Source organism: Bacillus rossius, chromosome 11 (assembly GCF_032445375.1).
Source record: "Bacillus rossius redtenbacheri isolate Brsri chromosome 11, Brsri_v3, whole genome shotgun sequence".
In the NCBI taxonomy this organism is placed as follows: Eukaryota; Metazoa; Arthropoda; class Insecta; order Phasmatodea; family Bacillidae; genus Bacillus; species Bacillus rossius.
Genome location: NC_086338.1, coordinates 58,850,002 through 58,871,317, shown reverse-complemented (window position 1 = coordinate 58,871,317; position 21,316 = coordinate 58,850,002). Strand labels below are relative to the sequence as shown.

The 21,316-nt window shown below is 40.2% G+C and overlaps 1 protein-coding gene across 1 annotated transcript in view; it reads left to right on the top strand.

Annotated features, from left to right (window-relative positions):
* The first annotated feature begins 218 nt into the window (after nt 1-218).
* The window catches only part of LOC134537104 (leucine-rich repeat-containing protein 24-like), a 118,476-nt gene continuing 97,378 nt past the window's right edge, over nt 219-21,316 (top strand). The window contains exon 1 of the mRNA XM_063377388.1: nt 219-518. The gene's annotated coding sequence lies outside the window, so the exon portion shown is untranslated. The remainder of the gene's footprint in view (nt 519-21,316) is intronic.

Genomic DNA, 21,316 nt, shown 5'->3' with positions numbered 1-21,316 from the left:
TGTTGACCGGTGAGTCACGCGGGCCTCGAACGACCAAGAGCTGACGAGGGCGCTTTGTCGTCCGAGGACGGGAGGTCGGGTGACGTCACCAGGTCGGCTCTCGGCTGCAGTCACGCCCCGCCCGAGACGGCCTACCCCCACCCCTGCCTCAATCCCCCCTCCCCTCCACGGGCCGCTCATCCATCGCCGCGTGCTGCAGTCACCGCTCACCGGCCCAGTCAGTCGCGCGTCGAGCGTCCGAGAGGTTGGTAGCTGTGGTTCCGCGCCCGAGCGAGCGCGCGCGTGTGTTTGTGGGTGCTACAGTTCTCCTCCGGTTCACACGACCTGCCCGCTACGTGGTGCTTTCCCCTTCAACCACGATGTCGAGAACGGAGTAAAGGGGAACCGAAAAAGAAATCTCCACTTCCACGTGTGAAAGTGCCACGAGAATCGTCTTTTTTTTTTATTCTTTCTCCCATCTACCCAGCCTTCTAACCGAAGCAGATCGTTCGTGTTACACTCAGTTCTTCTTTGTTCAGGTGAGCTGTGCTTTTCGTTACGTGATTCGTGTTTTCGTGCTCCATTTTCATCCTCTGGTACAGTTGTGTAACTGAACAGTGTTGCCAACTTACATGTGGTCATTGTTTTGACACGTGACGTTGGTAACGGTCGTGTGTGTTTGTCGAGCAACATATCCCACAAGCTTAAATTGTTTAAGTTAAATGAGGATAAATTTATTTCGAACCGAATGATTTGCGATTCTCATTAAAAACTAAGGAAACCCCCCCCCCCCCCCAAAAAAAAAAAAGCCGTTGGAAACATAAAACGAGATTTAACTATCTTAAAATGGTTTTCACGCATGGGTTAAGATTTTAACTGTACCGTTAAACTTTTTCCGTCAGTTTTATGTTCCTTTCAAAATAATCATTATTTTGATTTAACTAAACCCTGGCTCCCTTATTGTTTTTAATGGGCAATAACTCCATTAGGGATTAATTATTGTTTGTAGGAAACTAAACTTATATTTTTTGTTCCCATTCGCCCGCTTATAAGATGTCTTGCGTACATTAGTTATGCAACAAATATAACGTTTGAATGATTAGTACATTTGAAGACTTCATAAGCGAATGAATAGTGAGCAGTATGGAACTATACGCTACAGGAAACTTCGAGCTGATTGAGTCTTGTTTTTGCTAGGTTGGCAACATGGCACCAGCGCTGGACTGCTCGTTGTTGGTTGTTTTTGACTTGCACGTAAATGCCGTGTTAGATGGTTGGTAGTAGAACGAGTTGTAATCGCAAAGAGAACGTTGGGCTCGCGTGTATGTTTGATTGAAGCGCAGAAACAAATCAATGGACCTTATATTTAATGGATTATTTTTCAATATAACAAAAAAAAGATGTTTTGGCAGATAGTGTGCACTGATTCAAATGATTAAATTTTAACAACCATAGGCCTGCTGGAATGTGCGATGGTTTATATAAGTTGTTTTGAAAGTTGCATTGTTAAAATCATGTGTTATTTAAGGGCCTGCTGCCATGTTTGAGATTTTATCACTTAGTAGCGCATTAATATTGTGGACAAAAACGTTTCCGTTGGAAAATCGAGAATGCATTGTTTACTTAAGCGTAACATACCAGCTCTTGGAAAATTGTAAACGTTTCTCCCGTGAGCAGAAGCCAAGAATAGGTCTGATAGGGGGCAGCTACACCATATTATTAAAAAAAGCCACTATTTGTATACACAATGCATTGCGTGGATCATGACCGCCATACTGGGAATAAATTCCTGGTTATTGCACTGGAAACTGTCCGGTTTTTTTGGCTTCACTTTTCACTAATACATTCTCTATCTGGAGTTAACGTATGTTTGGACTACAACCATCTTTAATGTATGGGAAGAAACTTAAAAAAAAAAAAAAAAAAAAAAAAAAGGAGAGAGGAAATAATCAATCTTGACACCAGAGCAACGTTAAAGTTTACAAATTAAAGACGAATGATACTATATAGACAGATTCTTGTTCTGCGGACGAGGCAGATAGCGTCCGATTTATCGTCACTATCTAATTCCGATGTTGTAAACATTGGCATGTACGTTTGTTTACAAATGATACTTCAACGTTTTGTTAAAACTATCGATTGTTAAGAAACGGAGTAGTCAACAATGCGATACCATAACAATGCTGATGTCACCATCATGGCGGCGTTGACGTTAAGGTACAACACAATTTTCCTCGACTAGTTGTACAATATGTTTTAATGTAAAAAAAATCTTTTATCTTAAAACAAATTTGCCTTAACTTCGAAAGTAATTTCATAATTCCTAAGAACTCTCATACAGTACATACCTAGTAGGCTTGTTTTACATGAAATTGCCAGTTTTCGTAAGTTGAAGAGTGGTGGATTCTGTTCATTGGGTATAATCGGGCATGTGCGACAATTTGGTTTCGCACCGTGTCACAATTAGTTGGTCTGTTTAGTGAAGTTTAGTTCATTGCGTCCGCCAGGCAGGGAAAAACGAAAACAGAAAATAACCAGGGAATTAATCATTTCTGGACAAAACGGGGAATTATCAGGAAATACAAATTTTTTGACCGGTGCCCCCCCCCCCCCCCCCCCCGGAATCAAATTGCCCAACTCTAAAGGGGCACGTATTTGCTTTCAAAATCGTGTCTTTGAAACGGGAATGATAATCGTAATCCCCCCCCCCCCCCCCCTTTTTCCTTTTTTTTTTCCAGAGAAAACCTACTGATTTTCGCTCCTTGGTCTCGGCTTTTAAAATTAAATGGTTGGAAAAATATTCGTTTTAACTCGTTGACTGCTCCATGGATTTTGTGCTTCAGTTAAGTTTTTGTTCTGTTGCGTGGCGCCAAGTATTTTTTTTGCACAGAGTCGTGTGATTGGACACGCGAGGCAGAATTCCGTATGTGACGGTGCCTCCCGAGTATGACGTAAGACAGTGTAAATGATTCCCGGGCGTTTTGTTACTGGGCAAACCGTTTCGTCGCGACATTGACGAAACCGTAAGCCCACTGTGGCTGCCAGTGTTAGGAAGTACTGAACAAAATGTAAGATTAATTGTTTTTCATTAAATATTTTATGTCTGGATGATAAAAAAACCGCAGGAGTCCGAGAAAAGTCAAGGGATTCGGTTTGTGGGTTTTTCTGTACCCACTTGCTGGGTTATTTTTGTGTGTTAGTTTCACTAAATCACGTTTTAAAAATAAAATAACAATTAAAAATTCACATTTATTTGTTTACTTATTTCTGAAATCACCTCAGGCTCTTTGTTGAGTGTAGCCGGTCAGCTCAGGGGCTTAGCCAGGGAAGGGGGGTTTAGGGGTTCAACCCCCCTTAGCACCAAATCTTTAATTAATTTCTTATTCATCACTGAAACAAATTTCATACTAAAATTAATAAAATTTTTACCATTACAATATTTAAATTTAAGTACCGAAAACTGCTAAAATAGCTTTAATACAGGGGGGGGGGGGGGGGGGCATGATTCTTAACACCCCCCATACACAAATCCTGGCTACGCCACTGGGTCAGCTAGATCCAAGTGAGAAAGAAAAGCTTGTAGTGAACACTTAGTGTATTAACTTTTGAGTGGCCCGCCTTGTGTCGGTGAGGCGGAATGTTAGTGTGATGCTCGCTGGTGCTTCTAGCGCGGTGTCTCCTCTGGACTGGCGCGCAGTCTTTTCCCAGTGCATATGGCAACTGTGAAATCTGAGGGATATTATATAATATTATGTGGAAGAGAAATTAAGATAAATGTGTAATGCAAAGCCCTTGGGTGCTTTCAAGAATTTATTCATGTATAAAAATTAGTCTGAAAACACGCATTAAGTCATTTTCACTCTCCTAAATATACAGGTTGAAAATTAAATACGGAAACATAACTACTCATCCGCCCGCTGCGTTTCCTTAAATGCTTTCGTTTATTTATTGCATTCAAAGGCCACAAACAGCAAAATGCATATCGCCAAAGTACTGTCACGTATTTGGTCATCTTTATCTGGTTGCGTGACCATTTTGTACCACAGAAAGTTTCTGTGGTTACATGGTTATGATTAGTCGTAGCGGTAGTTATATTGTGCTTAACGAGAATTTTTTATTTGTGCACGACGCACGAGATAGTGTTCATTTAGAGAAAAAAAAAAGTCTAGCAGAAATAATTGCGCAATTTTTTTTTTTTTATTTCCTCCGAATCAAACCCACAGTATCTGTCGTATTGAAAACGCTAAGCAAATAGCCGTAGTCCGCAGTGCTGACTTTTCCGTCAGTCATACATTACACTTACCTTTAACTGGATTCCACGCGAATTTGTCGCACACGACTTTCATCGTATGCTAATGTCATTTTTTTTGGGTTGACGAATAATCTAGAAATATGAGTAGTTAATCAGTTTGGTGATATCGAATGTAATGTTCTGCATTGTCAATAAAATAGGGAAACATATTTTACCACCTGAAGGCAATGTTTATGGAAATTGTCATTTCGATAAGAGTATGTTAGAAAAACTATGTATTGGAATTTATTACGGTCAAAATCTGATACACAAGCCTTATTAAATTGTTTCATAGGCGTGGCTTTAATTTATTTTTTAGTTCAAGGGAAACTTTTCATCCACTTTTTCACACATTTACTTTTGTAATTTAAGATTTGTTGGAAGAAATATTTTCTAAGATGAAACATTTTAAGTTAAGGTGGTGTGCTTTGCACAGATGTGGAAACTCGGGAAATAAGCTGGTGATAGATACTGACCCTTCAAGTAGACATGATTTTAAAGTTTAGCAATATGTACGTGTCCTGCGTCTTACCAATAAGGTAGCGTGTGGCATTTATCTAGTGACAAATTTGAAATCACAAGTGACTTGGGTTCCCGCATTCAGGGAAATTATGGGAAACTGGGGAAAAAACAGGGAAATAGTCTGCAAAACCTGAAAAACGCAGGAAAATGAACGAAATGTTAGTTACCAAAACTGGGTTAGTAATTTTGATACTAGCGCGTTCCTTTAATATCTTAAAACCAGACTTTTTAAATCACAAATTAATGTGTAGTTGAACTCATCTCTTTTCATAATTAATTAATCTGTAAAGAAACACTCAACGAATAAAATGTGTGTGTTTTAATTATGTGATGATTCTGAGCAACATGTATTGTTGATCGTTATCCGCGTGATCATTGTTACAAAGTTTAATTAAATGTAATGGTTTTACATGCAGACTGGGGGTGTCTGTGCTCAGCTTTATGGAATTGGTAGCAATTAAAACTGCGCACTCATCGGGAAAATTTCTTATGGTCTGTTTGACATATTGAAATGTGCTTCATTAAGTATTTTTAGTTTAATATATTTTGTTATTCAAGAGTGATTGATGACACGAGGAAAAAAAAAAATTTCAAAGCAGCAATGAGGACTGCCGACAGAAGTGAAAACCTTTTCGCAATTTTTACGAAAAAAAAATATCATACAAAAATTTGTTTTATCACGTTAGTAAAATAACTCCTAAATAACTATAAAATACGCATTGCATAGTAATTGTAGGTATTAAAAAAAATTAATAATGATCTTAATTTTTAGGTAATATTGCTACAAAGACTCCGTTTTCTTCGTTAGGGCCTATTCAAACTATATATCTATATGAGAATATAAATATATTTTATGCTCACTTTTTACTGCACAGTAATTGTATAGCTGCCTAAGATTTAAAAGCGCAATAAGTTATACTAATTGGAACAGATAGTGTTATCGTTAACACGTCACGTGACCATGTCAAATGTCGACTTACATGACTTTACTCCCTATCCAAACCTTCCCATAGAAGTTTTCACTTCAAAAATTTAGTTGGTCAGGGGAAACGTGGATAAACGCAAGATTTTGACTAGAGTATAGTGTGTGGAAACTTTGGCATGAAAATCTCGCCCTTAAATCTTGTGATCAGCATCAAACAAAATGTTTGAATTTGGTAAATTTATAATCTGACTGTACAACATTTCATGAATATCGAGTTAACTGTATTTTTTTTACCAACTAACAATCTCCCCAGCTCGCAATGGCTCGGGAGTTAGCGTCGCTCGCAGAGTCGAGCTAGGCTCGCCACAGCGCGGTGTGGCGACGCCAACACCGACAACCAATCACGTTCCACCGAGCTATGACGTCAGCGCGAAAGAAATAATTGCAGACGACAGAATTCCAGATTAGAAATATTTCCTGTTTCCATCGCTTCGTGGGCGGGGCGTTACTGAAATGCGGGTCCCTATTTTGTTTTCGAAAGATGGTTAATTGGCGGATCGGTAATTTCATTAATATTCTTGTGTTTTTTTAAGTTTTTGTTTAGTAATTTATATGTAATACGTGTTCATGCACAGAAATTTTGACAAACTGACTGTTAAATTTGAACTGAACAAATTGCTCGTTTAAACATATTTGCAATATTTGATAGCTGTCGTATGTTTGGTGTTTGTGTAACGGCAAGAAAATTTTTTTATATGCAATCGTTTATTTTTGGTTCTTCCGGGGGTAAAAAACTAAGTTCACAATGATGCGATATTCTGCTGTCGTATCGCATCAGGTGAGTGAAATCTAGTCTAAAATCAGCAGGCAATTCACTTGGAGACATGCCTTTCTTCCCTTCAAGTCGCGGCTTTGTCACTTTAAAAAGATCCATAATTTAGCTTCTAAGGGCCGCTTGCAGTGTCAGGTATACGAAATCCAAGCAATAACTTTGCAGGTTTATCAAATGGAGAAATGCCTTAGTTTTCCTCAAGTCACGACTGGACAAGCCGGCCTAAGTGAGCTGAATTCCTGAAACGGACGCGTTTAGTCCCACTTAACCGTCCTCAAAGGCAGGCCACTTTCCCGCGAGTAGAGCATGCTTCGCGCGTTTGCGTGGAGCCGCTAACGAAGCAGCTTTGAGCCCTTAAATGTGACCGCCACGACCCCAAACTAAAGGTTATTCCGGTCTACGTTACAGCAACATTCAGACCGGGGCATGCTACTATAAAAGTTCTTTTGACAAATATATTTTACAAAATATCTTGGACACTGACTTTGACAATGTTGCCTCAACTTGCATACCTAAATAAAGACTCATCAGTTAAAGTTATTGGACCATAGTTATTTTGTAATAGTTACTCTCTTCATCCCATATTTTATAAAACATTTCGTTTGTATACCGAGCCTTAAATGGACAGATAGGTGCCGAAAGACCACAGCTTGGTTTCACCAGTGTTTAGGCTATTACAATTGTTATCTTTTGATTTTAAAACTTTGGCTAAACTGAAATATAGTAGGTATAGACTATCATTTACTGTAATACCTTAAATTAACAGTGACTGTACGATATAATTAGTTTCCCCTGTGAAGTCATTGGCGTTTAGTATTAAACACATTTTTTTATGACTGCAACTGTAATAGTACAGTCAGTAGACATAGTTATGGACATTTCGAAATATATTTAACGTGTGATCTCTGCCATAACAAAGGAAATTTTTCAATGTTCATCTATAAAACATTATGGCCTGAACGTTTGCAACCAATATGGCGTCTTTCAGTTGTTATCTCTCCCCTTAAATTCTTCACCAAGGGAAAATGCAGTTCCACGGACGCCAGCCAATCTGATAACGAAATGGGGTATGTGCTTCACCTGGTCGCCACTATGGGTTCACCCGGGTACAAATGACGCCCGAAAGGTCATGCTATAACACACTGGCTCTGCGGCGTCCCGGCGATAGTAAATGTCAGTGTTCCTGCGGCTGTAGTGTCTCGTGAAGTGATGTTCGCATTAACGCCAGGCTACATGGCCTAGCCGGAGCATGTCGTGATGTCTCGTGACTGTTTGCGGGACGCATCGTCGCATGTTACCTGCGAGTTGGCTGTGGAAACACATTATGTGATGTTAGACCCGAAAAACAACATATATACGCGAGTGCGACGCAATTACTATTGATGACGTGACTGCGTGTACCTACCGTGACCTTGGAGTAAAAGTACACATTTCGAGTGGCAGTCACGCATTTCATATGTTATTTTTCACGAGTGTCTGGTGTTGGAATGAAGAAAATAATTGGTGAGCGATAGGGATGGGCCAATAAAATCCCCAATTCCTTTGTATTCGAAACATTCGATATTCGAGAAAAAAAGATTCTAAGAAAACTTTTAGAGGATATAAAGTAAATAAAAAAATTCAACACTGATTACTTCTGAAGTTTACTGGGTCAATGTTTTTCTTCATATCCATCCTTTTGTTCCCCAATCGGTCATTTAGTAATGTCAATTATGATATCGCTTCAATTTCTAAATGGACAAAAGTAAATAAATTTATTTTGAGTATAAATAAAACCCAGGGTATATATCCAAAGCGATTTGTAACAAACGTAGTAACTTATTGCTTGAAGGAGCTGGGGGTTCTGATAAACACAACGTCAACCTGGAAGGCGCAGATAATGCAAATTAGCAAGAAAGTACAATTCTCACTTCATTGCTTACGACGGTTAAAAATTATCTCTCCACTCTTGTTTAAGCCTTAATTATTCCTCGCTTTAATTATTGCGATAACATGTTTCCTAATGTGACAGGTAAACCAGCGAAGCGACTCCTCAAGCTCCAATCAGCGGTGTAAGATTTATTTGTAACCCAATATTGTCTGCAGCTGAAATGGTTTCAACTCACTCAAAGACGTAGTATGCACGCACGCACGCACTTATCCTTGCTTACAAAGCACTGCAGCCGGTATCACCTCACTATCTGTCGGCCGATATTTAATACCCACATAGTCACGATACACGATCCACACGCAACTGCTGGCAATCCCCGTACATTCATCCAAATGCTTGTCAGTATCTCCTGTAGCCTCGAGCAGCAGCTATGGAACTGCACCAGGCGACAAGACAGTCAGGAAACCCAGCTGATTTCAAACACAGGATGAAAAAAAAAAAAAAAATTCGGATTTCATACTTACCATTATCTCTTCGCGGTTTACCTACTACTTGAATCTGTGTGCGAATGTGCGAGTGACTGGTCTTAATATTATATTACTTATGATCTGGTTTTGTTATTTATTTTTTTAACGGAGAATATTTTAAATTTAACTACTTTCCAGCACGTGTATGCCTATACTTAATTTTTAGTTACCTGTAAATTAGTTTTTTGGTAAACTTTGTAATGCAAACCTCTTATCTTTTAACATTTAATGAAAGCTTAATTGTGTTTTCTATCTTATCACGTAGTTGATCATCTATTAGGTTTATGCTATACTATTTTTTTTTAAATTTCGATGTGTGATGTAAAAAGCAGAAAATGTGGTTAAGCGTAAGAGAATGCGTGACGCCTTAACTTCGTCTTATTTATTCGTGAATTCTTGTCTCTGTTGTGTTAACTAGTGCAATTGTAGTTCATTTGTAAATGTGTTTGGCCTAAGTGTAAGAGAAAGCGTATTCGCTTCGCCACCTACGAAGATGTCGGTTAAATAACGACTACAGCATCGCAGGTTGAAACTGGATGTTCGGGGTCTGGGCGGCAGATGGCACTGATTGCGAAGCCAGAGGTCGCTCGACACGTGACATTGTCTGTGCCGCGGGAGGGGGGAAACCGGACGAACCAAACCGGTGGTGGTCCCCTTCCCCCCCCTCCCCCACCCTGGTTGTCCTGCGGGCAGATAATGGCGGCGCCTTTGAAGCGCGCGGCACGCGCCAGATGGCGTGTTTCCTGCCCTGGAACACGACATTCACCGACCCCGGGTCAACCCGTCTTCGCGCGTCTTGGGACTTGTTTTCGAGCAGAACTCCCTCAGCTGTTAGGGTCAGTCGAGTCAAGGTCAGGGCGCAACGAAAAAAAATAAATTCGCGGGTGCGCGGGAATAAGGGGATAAGTCAAATATTGGCAAAAATGTTTTTTTTTATGGTACCGGTATGAATAAAGGAGAACAAGCTCTACGAATTGGTCCAAATGGGTTAAGTCTAGCACCCTTGTGTGTTATTATTCTATGGCACTGGACGTTTGGAATGATTAATTACTGATCTTGCATACTTGGAAGAACTTTAAATGTTTAATATCTTAATTTAAGTAATTTTGACATATCCCCTTTTTCCCGCGCACCCGCGAATTGGTTGTCTGTAAAGTCTGTTTACGGACGATAGTTTAACGTGACGTCATAACAAAACATTGATGAAATGATTGCATACTTTTATGAATAAAATTAAATCATTTTTATTGAAATATCACTATTTTGTATGTATACAAAGAAGGAGTGAAATGAAATCTACTATTTAATTGATAAATTTACTTTTATTTGCGCTCATTAATTCAAATACGTTTATTACTTTAACGAAGAGATTTTTTTTAACTATAATTTTTATACATGTTTGCTATTTAACTTCTTCCAATCTGTGTTATTCTGTTAAGGATGGGACGATGATAGGAAAAGTAGGAAACGAATGTATGTGTTTCAAGTTTAATGTGCCTCGAAAAAGTCAAATCGATGGTTGTTCCAATCGAGTGGAAGAGAGAGAGATGCGGCGCAAGCGTACAATGAGCGTAACTGGACAATGTGCGTAACGGGACAACGAGTCATCCTTTTTCGTGCGTGCAGCCGGCGGTCATCGATTTATTAGACGTTGTCACGTCAAAATGAAATAAAATTTGAGTGAGTGTTTCATAACTCGCCGGTGATGTGTACATATCTGACCTCGGTAACGAGCTAACTCATGTGTTCCCGTGTTGCTAATTAACCTATAATACGAAACTAGGACACGCAATTTAACGTAGAATTCTTAAAAATAACACCGAGCGTGATAAGTATAAGCGAATTGTGGTTTCAGCTGCATTTCGTGGCGCGAATCATGCATAGTTTCCACACCCGCCGCTAGAATTCGCTACCGGAGCAGCTACATCGACTATCGAATCATTTGATTTGCAGAGCGAAATTTTAATCTATATAATAAAACTGCTCCGATAAAAGCGAAATAGACTTGAAAAAAATACTAAAACTTGCTTTTGGCAAATCTCAATTAAAATACTGCCCATCTTGTTAAAAATTCATTAAAAAAATTATTACTATATTAATTTTGGTTCGCGCCATCCGCCACAGATGGCAGCACCGTTGTTACACATTTCCGTTCCGTGCGACTTTCGTTCCGTTCAGGAAATTACTCTCTCGCATACTTCCGCTCTCGTGTACCTGCGCTCATTCGTATACCCCCTCGTACCTGTACATTCGCCTATACGCTTCTACATACTTGTTCACACTTGTTCACACTTGTTTCAGAATCACCGCACGCTGCAAATGCCCTGCACCTCTTATCTGTGAAGTTTGACTTGTTACGCGCGGGGCGATAGGCTATGTTTGCGCACATCTATGTGATCGTAATCAAATTTCAAACAGTTTGGGTAGTTCAGATACTTCAGTGTAAAAATCAATGCTACAGAATTAAAAGTATCGCAATAATTCGTTCTGATATATATATTTTTTTCCGAAAAAGTATGTTTTCGTATGGGTGGGTAATAACTTTAATGGAAGTTGTGTTGGATTATGAGCGAGACATTTTTAAATAATCTGAAATGGAGAAAACATATTCATAGTTTTTTTTTTTTTTAAATTCCAATCGCGAAGTAGATCAAGCGACTCCCGATTTGTTCGTGACTGATCGGGGGTGTGTGAATCTAACTTCCCGGCCGTGAATACTGCGCGCAGTTTGCCGGTGGTATGGGGTTCCAATAAGGCGAGGCAGACGAAATGGTGTGGCGGTCTCTTTGATCTATACGTAGTTGCCTATAGATATATCCGCCGCCATGTTCTAAGCGCGTGCCGCCATTGTAGTCATACATCACTTACTTGATGAACATATCTACACAATCCCACTCAATATTTTGTTTATCTATTCATATTATTGGTTAACCACATTAATGATTCTTTACGTTAACATTATATTTTAAAAAAGAAAACGATAAATCACAACTCTAATAGAATTTACGATAAAGAAGGTAACATGATAGGAAACTAACTTGAATGCTAACTAAATGCTCCAGGATAAAAGATGCACAGAAAACTAATTTATATGTTACTCGAAATTAAGTTTTGTGTCTCTGTTGTGGCGCTGCCTTAGACATAGTGAGAAATAGACCACCCGAGCAAACTGTGCAGTGAAAATAATAGTCTACATAAATAATTGTATTTGTTAGGTTTTTTTTTGTAGATAGCTACGGTTTTATTGAGTGCTTGACATTCAAAAAGTCACGAGATTTCGAAAATCCGCCATCCGCCTCCTCTCCCGCCTCTTGAAGCAGATGTTAGTGCTCCGTGATGAAGTTTTGCTCGTAGACACTGCTTACAATATTAGATTTAGAATTTTTAACGGCCCATGAGAAAGCAGTTTTTGAATTTTATAGTCTTTAAAAAAATGTTACAAATGAAACCATGATACGAAATTTTGTATACTTAAAATATGTTGTTAGTAATAAGACACTTCTGATAAAGGTTGAGAGGTTTGTAAATGTCTGCACGCCGATGGGCAGTTCAGCTCCACGCGCGATCAGCTGTGACATCACACACTCCCTCGCTCTGCGTATAACAAATATACACCAGCGCCTCCTAGCAGCGGGACCTGGAATTATCAGCGACGTCATCAATAATGGCCGACACCTGCAGTCTGCACTAGCGGTGCCTAAAAGTTGACATTCGAAAGAAAATGGCCGTCGATAACAGACTGTAGCAGCAGACAAAATTTTTTTTTTGGAGGTGTGACTGGTCTGGATGGTTTACCATAATTACTCCCTTGTCCACATACTGTGTTCTATGTCTCACTTGTCATGTCAGTGTACTATAATTTTCAAATTCACTCCTAGCGTACGATAAATTCTCCCCTGTTAACATACGGCGTACGATAATTTCTCACTTGCCATGCCAGTGTACTATAATTTTAAAATTCACCACCAGCGTACGCTAAATTCTCCCCCTGTTCACATACGTCGTACGATAATTCGTCAGTTGTTCGCGATGATCGTGCGATAGTTTCCACGCGGGGTTGTTCTTCGTGCGTGACGTCGGAGGATCGTCACGCAGTGCGTGCTGGGTTTTCCTTGTAATTGCTCGCTTCCTGTTAGTGGCTTCCTCCTGCCTGCGCGGCGAGTTTCAGGGAACAAGGCCTCCGTGCTGGTAGCAGTCCATTTCTGCGGAATCACCCAGCATTGCTGGTATAAAATAAGAATAAAAACTGCGTGCAGGCCTATTTCTGTACACGCGCTAGAAATTACACTTTTTTTAATGTACCCATTTGACTCCTCCTCTAGTTTGAAATATACATTAAAGATAACTTAAGCGTTCGTGATGTTATAGAGAATAAACATAATCTAAAAAAAAATTTTTTTGACGCCATAATATTCATTGCTAATAAATTATGTAATTTTTAAAGTTGCCATTTTGTCTTGTTATAACACTAAAGTTCACTAAGTGTATTCCAGGGTAATTTCACTTTCATAAGGTTGCATTTGGCACACCTAATACGCTTACTTTAACCCCCCGCTGTTCACGAAAGTTAATATTTACGGGTGCATGTTGCCACACACGCGGGTCCGCCATCTTGTCGACATCTGCTCGTAACTACAGCAGAAACGCGCATGCGGATTGAGTTTGAACCTGTTAAATTCCTAATATGGGATGCGCACGTATTTCATTGCATTTTCGTTGCATACTAAATTTTCACCCTCATCGCGCCTCAAAAAACTTAACTTAAAAAAAAACCTCCCGGTCCGTCCTTTGCCATGGGCACACTGACTCACTACTAGTATATTGCGAGTCCCGAACCACATTTTGTTGCCTAGCCACGAGGAGCAGATTTTGTTTTGCGATTGCTCTTACCCGTGATGACTAGCGAACGGCGCAAAGCTACGTTGGTCGAGCTGTGCCCGCGCAAGGCTGCGCCTGTCGAGCCGCTGTCTCCGAGCGTGATTCGGTTCTTGTCGGCTCTGTTTGAGGATCCCAAGGTTCAAGAGAGTGGGGAGGGGTAGGGGGCACATGTCGTGCAGCAAGAGTGGGAAGAGGTGGAGGGGAAGTGGAATAGTGGGGGTGAGCGCCGCATAGCAGCCTGTCTGCCGGTGTAAAGGTTGGGTCGCAGAGAATGTGGCGGTGGTGGAGGTGGGGGAGAGCAAACCAGTCCTTCCCCACTCCCCACTCCCCATTCCCTTTTGCCTTGTGCCATCTGCCGCCTTGCCTTTCAGGTATACCGGCATTGTGGCGCGCGCTGTTGCCACGTCTCGCCCGCGGCGGTTCCTGGGAAACTTTCCGTGGATCTCGTTCACCGCTCCGGCTCGTTCCGAACACTTTCGAAAAACCACTTTTTGAAGGGAGGAAAAGCAATAACTGCCGGTGACGTGGCATTGACTTCAACTTGAAAGTTTTCGTTTCAGTGATATATTTAGTTACACTTTTTTTAGTGGATCCGTACAACTAAAGTAAATAAGAAAACAAAGCTTATAGCTCATTTCATTTAGAATTTTTTTTTTAATTTTAATTTTAAGCTAGTGGAACGACTACATTTCTTGTTGGTCCATTTTTCTACATTAATATGCATTGACCAGTGACGTTCTATTCTTGCGGGTCGAGAACGGCTGTCTGTGTTTGAACATTACGACGGCGAGGCATTACAGATACTGCAACTGTAAACTACTTAGCTTTCAATATAATTGTTCTTAGCGTTGTGGCGACGATTGTGCTGCCTCGTCTCGAGTTACTATTCATTGCGAAAACACTACGATCAACTGTAAACAAAATTAATTGAATACAACAATTATAATCCAAATTACTCGCATTTTGCTTCTCAAAAAACAGATAGTTAAATAATTTCTAAGACATGAATCAAATGAATTGAATACAACATTCGATAACAAATTAACTCACATTTCTTTTCTTTTTTTCTAACAGATAATCAAACTACTTTTCATATAATCAAATCACTTCCAACATTGATCTTACACATCAATGTGAACGAAAACAACAACTTTTCTCTTTTCAACTTGTAAAACGCGTACTATTGTACTGTGGCAGGCTAAAACAAAAGACGTCCTTTTCTTTTTCGCGCGCGCAATCCAGGGAGAATATATTCATTTCGTGGAGATTCTAATATCCTTTCGCGCTAAACCTTCTAGAGATGATGAGATTCTAAACTACATATTAGCAGAATGTGAATATAAATTATAAATATTCCATTGATAAAAACGTATCTTTTTTGTTTATTTCTAACCGAACACCATACATATCAATATTCGTGCTTCGTACTTTTAAAATGACGGGACTACTCAAAAAATTTCAGTTTTTTTTTTTTTTTTTTTTTAGTTTTGCCTTAAAAACGCTTGAGTATTGAAATGCAACGCTGTGTCAACAATTTCAAGTAAAAACGATGGGCTGCTTTTCTAGTTTTTCCAGTGCAAACATACGGAGGCTAAATTTATATAAATTTCATTATATGCCATAAAATGCATACGTATGTAGGTTCTTTTAAGAAAGAGATTCATTTAATTTTGTACATAAGAGTCTCTGCATTGTGTTTTTTTTTTTTAAATTTATTTTTCTGTTACAGTGTTCGTTAATGTGTAGAAACATTCTCAGCGTACTCTGTTTAAAAACTACAAACTGTAAACGGCCCAGTGCGTAATTATAACTGTGTTTAAATAAATTTTAAAAAAATAAAATAAAGTAACGGTTGCGCGAGGGAGCGAGTGACACTAACAAACTGGTTTTAACCTGTTTCGCTCGTGGTAACTCCAGGGGAAACTTGTCGGGAAGCCGTGTCACGAAACTGCAGTCGCGAAAGGGCGAACCACGCGTGCGGGTGGGAAGCAGAGCTGGACCTAATCACTTCCCCGCCGCTCGCACGAGCTCACGTGTTGTCGAAGCGCTCCGCGCGGTCTTGTTATCGCCTGCAGTCGCCCGGCGAGGGAATAAATCCCTCCCCGTCGTTGTACATGCGCGTCACGTCCCGTCCATTCAGGCTCTGGACGAGCGCGCACAATGGCCGCGCCACGCGTTTATTTCGCGATTGTTGTTTGTTTAATGAAGGGCCCCCCCCCCCCCCCCCCCCACTCATCCCTCACCCTGGGGAGACTCTGCCTCTGAGAGCCAGTGACATGACCTTGAAGCTCACTTCAGGTCGCGCCTCAACTAGAACAACTTCTATCAAATAAAATAAAATGTTTAGGTCATTAAATATCTTAAAATCTTTACAACTTTAGCATTAGATAGCATTAAAAACAATAAAATATGCCTTTAATCCATTATACTTTAGGTAGCTCATGTGTATCTTATATGCTAGTTTTTTTGTTATTTTCATATTTGTATTGATAATGTTAATTCAGTTTTTTTTAAAATTCAAATGTATTTGTGACAATTTTTAGTATGTCTAGGCTACAATATTATTGTGTCGGGTTTATTTTGCACGTACCTAGTTAGTAAACATGTATGTGGTTAAGTGTAGGACAAGGTGGTACTCCTCACCTTCGCCACTTAAAATAAGGTAATAAATAAATAAATAAATAAATTCAAATCAGGGTTCCCACAGTCAAGGAAAGTCTGAAAAGTTGAAGGAAAAAAACCTCTAATAACTGTACATATGTATTGAAAACCTGGAAAACACAGGTACATAGAGGGGAAAAAAAGGTTAATTTACACATCAGGATTTCTAATTTTTAATACTAATGTATTTCTTTAAAGTCTTAAAACCAGCCAATATTTTAATCCCATTCGTGAGTATCGGTTTTAATTAAACACAAAATAAAAATAAATGAGTTAAATGTGCTTTGATTTAATGATGTGAAGCATGATCAAATGTCGATAGTCGATACTCACCTGGTCACAATTATTGCATTGTTTCAAAGTTTAATAAATAAAGTGGTTTTATATTACAGATTGTCAACGTTTGTCACGTAGCGGTGATGGAAATGACGATAATTAAACTGTGTATTGTGCGAGATGAGATTTTATTGTTATTTTGGCATTTTATGTTTAGTTGAAATCTGTTTCGATACGTAGGGGAGAGTTGGGTAAAACAGGGTAGTTGGGTAGAACGGGGTACCACTGTTATTTTCCGTACACGTGCTGATATCTGTGTGTACGTTTGGTAAGTTACTCCTCTACACGTCGTCACTAGAGTGAGGTAGTATGAAGTGTCGCACAGTATTATTTCGTGCGTAATAATGGAAATTACAAATTTATGATGTTTCACTAAAATGTTTAGCGTGTATTGGCTATACAATATTTAATCAGTGGTTGCAGATATATTTTATGGTAAGATTTATTCAAGTAAAGTATTATATTTGCTATGTTGTGCCATAGTAACCGATGTAATTGACGGGTGTTAAGATTTTCTGTTGTCGTTTTTGCTTGAGAACCTGCATGTAGGATAAAACAGGGTACACAGGTAATGGGTAAAACGGGGTAGTACCCCGTTCTGCCCAACCAGTTTCCTGTTTTAACCATCTTTTCGATCAATTGTGCAAATGACTTTTAAAATTAAAAACAGTTTTTTTATGAATACTAAATGTTATACAGAGTTACCTACAGTACATTTATACAGTCACCCAAAAGACAACAACTGACCGAGCTAACCCCAGACCTTCAGAACCGAGTGGAAATGACACTGTCGGTGATATTCCACTAACTGCTGCAACAACTGACCGAGCTAACTCCAGGCCTTCAGAACCGAGTGGAAATGACACTGTCAGTGATATTCCACTGACTGCTGCAACAACTGACCGAGCTAACTCCAGGCCTTCAGAACCGAGTGGAAATGACAGTGCAGGTGATATTCCAGTGACTGCTGCAACAACTGACCGAGCTTACACAAGGCCTTCAGAGTCCCATGGAAATGTCAGTGTTGGTAATATTCCTGGTACATCTTGTTTGGTATCTTCACCAACTGAATCTCGTTTAGGCCTATCTGATAAAAACAATCGAAATGCTTCATCAAACAGTAGCTTCACAATTCCACCGACTACAGTGATGCCGATTCCCCATGCCAAAAGAAACCTGCATAAGGAAGAGGACGACGACGTGGCAAGGCAGCTGTGCTGACCGACTCGCCATATAAGAACGAACTAATTATTATTCAGTCAGCTTCACCAAAATCTTTAAAAAGGAAAAAAATGATGGTGTGTCTAAATCTCAAAACAGTTCTAAAAAACATAAGAATAAATAAGACAGCAACAAATCCATACCAACAGTAACTTTGCGTGTGTCTGATGATGATGACGTTCCTTGCATGTATTGCGCTGAACAGTTCTCCACTTCAAAATCAGCCGAAAGTTGGGTGCAATGCTTAAAGTGTCATTCTTGGAGCCATGAAGGATGTGCTGGTGTAGACACAGATGACTGTAGGCCATTTGAATGTGATTTCTGCCAGTTTTGAATATAGACTCTGACCTTATTTTGTGTTCTGACGGGCCTACTAAGACATATTAGGCTAATTAAACAATCATATGTTTTGTCAGATATTTGGGTTAACCGCATATGCAAGGTTGTGTTATACATAATTAGATTATGCTATTAGACTAACCACTTCCTCAAAATTAACAGTGTTATGTTATTGTTGTTCAAACAATGTTTGTGATTTTCCGCAAACCAATGTTTTTGTGAAGTTTTACTGCAAATACAGAGGAACATGTAAGGTGAAGGCTTATAATTGAATTTTTTTTAATTCTCATATTTTTACTGACAATTTCATTTATTTGTCATATTACATGATGTTCAGAATTTTTTATAATGCACATATTTAATCATTTAAAAATCTGCTTTCTGTACCCCGTTTTACCCAACCAGTTGGGTAAAACAGGGTAGTGTGCATACATTCAAATAATGAAAAATCTCTGCAATAATAATATTTCAGAAGACACAGTACTAGTTGCAGAATTAAACTCACATTCTAATCTACGCATGCTGATGGTTTCAGACAGATACCGCAATATTAAAACAATAAATTAAAGCGATTTATACTAAGTACCCCGTTATACCCTACTCTCCCCTACTGTATGTCCATAAAAGATGTCCCAGTTATAAATTTTAATTGTATCAACTGAAAGCGTTGTGGAGTGTTGGTTCCAGGTCCCAATTAAAGAGTAACTCAATACAGTTTTATATAAGCGAATGCGCGAAGAACTGCTTTGTTGTTTTCTCGCTTACAGCGCCACCTACGTGAAATGGCGACTCTTGAGCGTAAAGCGTTTTGTGTTCTGCAATTTGCTAATTCTGTAAATTTCGTTCAACGTGCGTTTCGTTTAAACTTTGTGATCGCCATGTGCCACGAACATCCGCCGATGGTATAGGCTGTTCGAGACGACAGAGCTCTTTTTTCGCCGACATAACGCCATGTGATTTTTTTTGTGATTTTTTTTTTTCGTGTCTACGTTCTGCCTCAATTATTTGCCAGAGTTGAGACACAGAACTGAGGAGGCTATTACTTCCATCACTCCTGACGTGTTAACCAAAGAGTGGGAAGTATTGGACTTTAGTTTGGATGTGTGCCGTATAGATAAAGACGCACATATAAAATATTTGTCTTGATATTCTGTGAATGTTCCTTTTTTTTTTTGACGTGACAACGTCTTATAAATCGATGAACGCCGGCTGCACGCACGAAAAAGCATGACTCATTGTCACGTTCCGCCTGAGCCGAGCGTGCAAGAACCGGCCAACCACCGTGCGAGAAAATCTTCTATAATATATCAAACAGGTTAAGGCGGGCTTTTTAAAAGCAGCAATTTAAAAAAAAATTTGATTTATTTGTCCAATTTCGTCATTTCAAATTAACAATTTATTGACATTGATTTGATTTCAGTTTATTTATATAACTAATTGTTCGTGATTATATTTAAACAAATTATTTTAAATTAAATTTGCAAAAACTGTAAATAATATTTGAAAATTAAAAAAAGTATGCAATTTTTCATCAATGTTTTCATATGATGTTATCACGTAAAATTATCGTCCGTAACCCCCCCCCCCCCCTTTTTTTTAAAAAAAAAAATCAATCTTTCCCCGTCGCGAGAGTCAGTCAAAGAACGTAGCTCGCTTTTGACGTGAGTTGCCCGCGTCAGCCATCACGCACGGTCATTGTGTAACGCCGTCCCTTTCTGCTGTGAAGTACACTTGGGGGGAAAAAAAATTGGCTTTCGACGCACGTAACTAGGTGTGCGTTTGTACGCGACTCTGTGCCGGCACAGCTCGGGGCCAGAATGGCTGGTGGTTTTTTTTCCCCCTGCTCTGCGCCCTTCGCCGCCTGAGCGTTGCTCTGTTGCACGATCTCTCGAAGCGTGTTGTTTTCCCTCTGTGTTCCGCCCGTGGCGCGTGGCTGCCGGTGTAATGGAGCCGGCGCGCTGATCACGTGACTACCTTTTGTCCCGCTCGAGAGTTGACGAGTGTTTCGAGCGGCGCGCGGGCAATCGTCCCGCGTTTTTCACAAACGCGTGCGTTGTCGGGTACCGGGTGATTCACTGTACCACGGCCTCCTCGTGGTTTTGCTGTACCGCGGGCTCCGCAAGTATTATACAGGATAATATATTTACATTACTAATAAATAATCGCACTTAAAAATGTCTTCACAAGTCACTCAATGTCTGTCAGGTTCCGCAGTTCGCACTCCCCACTGGAGCTAGGCTCAACAGTGGTTCTCCCTTAACCTCGCGCCTGTCCACACACACAGTCTCGCGCCACTCAGTCGCACTCTCACGGTCCCGTCGCTCCACGTCGCGCCACTCTCGAGGGGGTCTCTCGCCCTCTTCGCCCATCTCACACTTCACTCTTGGAACTCTCGGAACTCCCGCGGAGGCCAGCCGTCCTTCTTGGACTGGCAGGAGTGGCTGCGATGTATCGCGTCATCCCGTGCCGACCCGACGCCCGAAACACCCAGAACAGCGACGCTTATTCACGCCACTCCTCGCGGCGCCTCTTTAATTCTCTGGAATTCCCAGGCCGCTAAAAGTTGACAATAGCACAAGGCGGGATGATGCGCGTGGATCCAGGGGGGGGGTGGGGGGGGGGGGGGTAAGTGGTAACGGGGACTCTTGTAATCCGGCCAGGCACGTGTGGCATGCCTTACGTCAGATGGACGGCGGGTGACGTCAGTGGCCGCTCAGCCAGCTCCGAACCTGGCTCATGTCGCGATCTTATCTCGTGCGTTCGTGACAATATTGTAATGAACATAACGTTAATTCCTGGCTGATGTGTCGTTAGTATTTTTGTTTCAAATATACTTATTCCATGATGGCATTTTTACGACTTCCTGGCGAGAATCTTTACAACTACGTTTTTTTTTTAGCAAGCCAGTTGCTAGCCAGTGTTGCTTTAGTGGGGT